Here is a 5,147-nt window from a genome sequence, read left to right as displayed (position 1 = left end):
TAAGTACACATAGTACGAAATGCAAGGAAGGGCCTGCTCAAGAATCCCGGTTTGAGCCCAGGCTCCCCACCTGCAAGCGGTGAAGCAAATCTACAGATGTCTCTATCTATTTCTCTTTCTCTCTGTCTCTCTCTGTCTCTCTCTCTCTTTCTCTCTCTCTATATATATATATTTCTCTTTCTATATATATATCCCTCCTCTTTCTCTCTCTCTCTCTCTCTATATATATATGTATTTATCCCTCTCAATTTCCCTCTGTCCTATCCAAAGAAAATAAATTAAATTAAATTTAAAAAAAAAGATGAACAAGACAATCCCTGCCTTTATGAAGTTTGTAATTTCATGTGACTTATAAATTAGAAAACCAATAGCAACATAAAGATGTGAGCAGTCTGGTGTAGCAGTATAGAATAATAAAAGAGACTCTCAGCCTTAGCGCCATCTTCCTAGAATCTTTTGCACTATGAGAGCCAAATGGAGGAAGAAGCGAATGCGCAAGCTGAAGTGCAAATGAAGAAAGATGAGGCAGAGGTCCAAGTAGACTTGTGCACCCATAGAAGCCACAGGAGCAGAAATAAGGAATGCTGGAGGCCAGAGGCACTGGTACAAATTGGACTTCTGTGCTGCAGCCTAGAACTTGTTTCAGCAGAACATTCTAGAACCTCATTACCATCTGATCCTACCCAACCATCTTGAGTGACCTTCATTGCTCATATCAAAACACAGTCCCTTTTGCTTCTTTGCCTTGGACTTGACATTCTGGACTAGTTTTGTTCTCCTTGTGGCTGAATGTAACCTGTGTACAATAAATAACCACTTCTGCTATCTTAGCTGAAGGGAGAAAAAAGAAAAGAATAATAAAAGAGCATATATAAAACAACTGGCAGAGGGGCCAGGCGGTGGCGCACCTGGTTAAGCGCACACATTACAGTGCACAAGAATCCGGATTCAAGCCCCTGGTCCCCACCTGCAGGGGGTAAGCTTCACAAGTGGTGAAGCAGGTCTGCAGGTGTCTCTCTGTCTCTCTCTTCCACACTATTCCCTCCTCCCCTCACAATTTCTCTGTCTCTATTCAAAATAAATAAAGATAAAAAATTAATAATAAAAAATAAATAAATAAAACAACTGGCGGGACCTAGTGAGGGTTGTATTGTTATGTGGAAGACTGAGAAATGTTATGCATGTACAAACTATTGTATTTACTGTTGAATGTAAAATATTAATCCCCCAATAAAGGGGAAAAAAATTTTAAACTGGCAGTACATGAAATTGGAACAATGAGCAACCAAATTAAGAAAAGTTGTAGTAAATGTAAATGGCTTAACTTAGAAATTTGAAAAGAAGGAGAAGGAGAAAGAGAAGGAGAAGGAGAAGGAGAAGGAGAAGGAGAAGGAGAAGGAGAAGGAGAAGGAGAAGGAGAAGGAGAAGGAGAAGGAGAAGGAGAAGGAGAAGAGGGAGAGGGAGAAGGAGAAGGAGAAGGAGAAGAAGGGAAATTGCTTAATGGGGCCAGGTGGTAACGCATATGTTACCGAGTGCAAGAACCCAGGGGTTCAGGCCCCCCATCTGTAGGGGGAAATCTTTGCAAGTGGTGAAGCAGGGCTGCAGATGTCTCTCTCTCTCTTTATCTCCCCCTTCCTCTCAATTTCTGGCTGTCTCTATCCAATAAAGAAAGATAATTACAAAAAATTTTAAGAAAGTAATTGCTAAATGCACAAGGAATAATGAAGATGACCTTCCAAGTAAAGAAGAAGGAATTGGGTGGGGGTAGATAGCATATTGGATATGCAAAGAGACTCTCATGCCTGAGGCTCCAAAGTCCCAAGTTCGATCCCCCACACCACCATAAGCCAGAGCTGAGCAGTGCTCTGGTAAAAAAAAAAAAAAAAAAAAAAAAAAAGACAGAATTAAAGATGTTTTTGTGGAGCCCAAAGAGATAGCTCACCAAATAGGGTACATGCCTTGCTATACACATGACCCATGGCAGCATGGGAAGCTCCAGTGTTATGATGCTGTTATGATGCTACTTTCTGTTTCTCTATTGTATCTCTATCTATTTTTTTATGAAAAAGTTGGCTAGAAACAGTGAAGTAATGTGGGTGTGAGGTCCCTGCTCAAGCAAAAAAAAAAAAAAAACTAATTGAATAAATAAAATTGTCTAGGGGCCGGTGGTTAAGCGCACATAGTATGAAGCACAAGGATCCCTGTTTGAGCCCCAGGTTCCCCAGCATCAGGGGGCTCGATGCGCAAGCTGTGAAGCAGGTCTGCAATTGTCTCTTTTTCTCTCCCCATTTCTATCTTCCCCTCCCCTCTCAATTTCTCTCTGTCCTATCCAATGGGGGAAAAAAACGGCTGCCAGGAGTGGTGGATTCATAGTGCCAGCACGAGCCCTAGCAATAACCCTGTACGTAAATAAAGAAATAAATAGTTTCTTGGCCAGTGATGTAGCTCAAAATAATGATATATTTTTGCCCTTTTCAGAGGTATGTGATTTGCTCTGACATGACCTCACATTGCCTTGGAGGGAGGGCGTTAGGTCTAGAGCAAGAAGCCCCCAGAATAGTAAGCTCTAGTGCATAACCATAGAGCACAAAGCTGTGTGGCTTTGCGTGGATCTCTGTGTGGCTGCATGGACATTTTGTTGATGACGCTCAGGAAGACAACTGGGCAAGGGTGAGGGAGAAGAGGAAGGAATAGCATTGAAAGAGGTTACAAATTGGTTAGAGAAATAACAGTATTTATTTCTAAATGACAACTCTTTATCTTCCTACCCCAGGCCTATTTGTTGACAAGCCATTCTGTCAAAATTTGTTGGTCAAGGAAAGGGAGGCCGGATGCTCACACAATGCATTAGGCCTTGATCTGGTCTCTGCTGGCATGCAGGAGGCTCCCCTGTAAGCAATCAGCCTCCTAATGGGCAAGAGGCACCTCTGGGAATGGGAATTTGACAAGGCTTGTCAAAACTGTCAGGCAGCAGCGCAGTCTTTTTCATTCTCCTGTTCCTACAGTAGGAGGGGGACAATTCCGTGGGATATGCCAGTCCTTCAGGACAACAGAGAAACCTCCAGTGAAAAGCTGTTCAGACAGGAGCTGAGTTGAACATAAATCTATCATATAGGAAAAGCTGGATGAGTAAAACAGATACTGGCCAAGCACGGTTATCTTGGGGTTATAGCAACAACTATGCAGTAAGGACTAGAGTGAAGGGCTTTCTCAGATTCCCTCTCACAGGCCGGCAGTGAATTAAAACTACCTGAGAAATCAAGCAGGTGGTAATGACCTCTGAGCTGGCTGGCAGATAAAAGTTATCAGAGGATTGACTTTTCCCCAAGGCTATTACATTGTCTTCCTCAACTCCTCTACAGATTAAAATCAGCTGCAAGGTGGATCCAGTCACACAATAACAAGAAAAGGTATGTATGAACTAGATGACTACAGGAGGGGAGGCCAGACTGAGTAGTGGGGGCTGTCCTCAACTCAGGGTCTCAGAGACAAGGGCCCACCCTCCTTGTATCTACGTGACTGTGAGAGCCAAGAACTAGAACAAGGGAGCAGGAGCTAGCTTACCAGGTAGAGAGCACTCCTTAGCAGCAACTGGAACTTTATTATAGGCCTCTCCTCGGTGACACCTGCTTCATATAAAAACACAAAGTAAACCCTAGATGGGGGAAGAGGCAAAGAAAAAAGTCAAGTGTCACATGCTCAGTATGGAAATGCAAGGAGTTAACAAACGTGAGGTTAGAAAAGGTATCAAGGGAGTCAAGCAGTAGCGCTGCAGGTTAAACACAGGTGGCGCGAACAGCAAGGACCCACGTACGGATCCCGGTTTGAGCCCCCCACTCCCCACCTGCAGGGGAATCGCTTCACAGGAGGTGAAGCAGGTCTGCAGGTGTCTATCTTTCTCTCCTCTTCTCTATATTCCCTTCCTCTCTCCATTTCTCTCTGTCCTATCTAACAACGACGACATCAATAACAACAACAAATAAAAACTACAATAAAAAAACAATAAGGGCAACAAAAGGGAAAATAAATAAATATTTTTAAAAAGGAAAGGTATCAAGTGGGGGGGAAAAGGTATCTTCCTATTTTCTTCTTTATAAAACCCCCCAGTCCCTCCTATATCACCATATACACATGCACCCCCATTCCTAATTCATCAGCCTTGCAGATAGACACGCTTTCTGTGAGCCTTAAAACCTGTCTTTCATTAATTCTGGTTTTCTGGATGAGGTTTTCCTTGCTGACTGATTAAAGAAAATTGCTTATTAAAAGAAATGTGGAATCCCTGTTACAGACAATGGCTCCTGGTGTGGTTTCAGAGACTCCTGCACCAAAAGGAGAGATGAGTCAATTCTTTGAGGTGGATAGAATAAGAGAGGAGAGGGAAAAATCCATTCTGATAAGCATACTCTCGGGTAAAAGCCCACAAACACACAGCTCACCCCCAGAAACTGTACCTCGTGACACACTTGCATGTGGGCTTCTAATTGCTTCACTGTCTAATTCATGCTAACACAGCAATTAGTGATGAAGCTCAAAATACTCATACACATTAGCCTGGCAACATTTAATTATGACACTGGATGTATTGCATTTCATGAGATATGTAGCTTAACAAGTAATAAGAAATCTACATGTGTGCCCCATCTAAGCGACAAGGTAATAAAAGTAAGAGGAAAGTCGTGAAATCCTCACTTGGTCATTAAAAGGAAATGTTCTAATGGGTGCATTTTTTATGTGAAATATGCTATTTCCAGATGCTGATGAGGAAGCCAGTCTCCACAGCACAGAAAATGTGGGGATTGGGGGGGGGGGACATAAGTAGTTCTTACTTGATTGCTGCCTGATGTGTCTGTATCCATTTTCATTTTCAGCACCTTCGACATCAACAGAAGATAGAAGAGGAAACATGACAATTTTTTTTTTTTTGCTGGAATGTCCATGAAATGTGCCATTTGCTTTTGGTTTGCATGGGTTCTGTTCATGAGAAATGATTAATAGCTCAACAGCACTGCCAAAAAGCACATAAATCTGGCCATCCACGGTGTAATTGACACACTGCTTGTCTCGCAGATACCTATGGCTCTCACTTATCACAGTCCAATCCCAAGTGGGCGTTCAGAGGAGCTGATTATGCAATGCACAGTTGC

The sequence above is a fragment of the Erinaceus europaeus genome, chromosome 4, assembly GCF_950295315.1.
Source record: "Erinaceus europaeus chromosome 4, mEriEur2.1, whole genome shotgun sequence".
Classification (NCBI taxonomy): Eukaryota; Metazoa; Chordata; class Mammalia; order Eulipotyphla; family Erinaceidae; genus Erinaceus; species Erinaceus europaeus.
The sequence above is the reverse complement of the archived record's forward strand: the minus strand, read 5'-3'. Positions refer to the sequence as shown.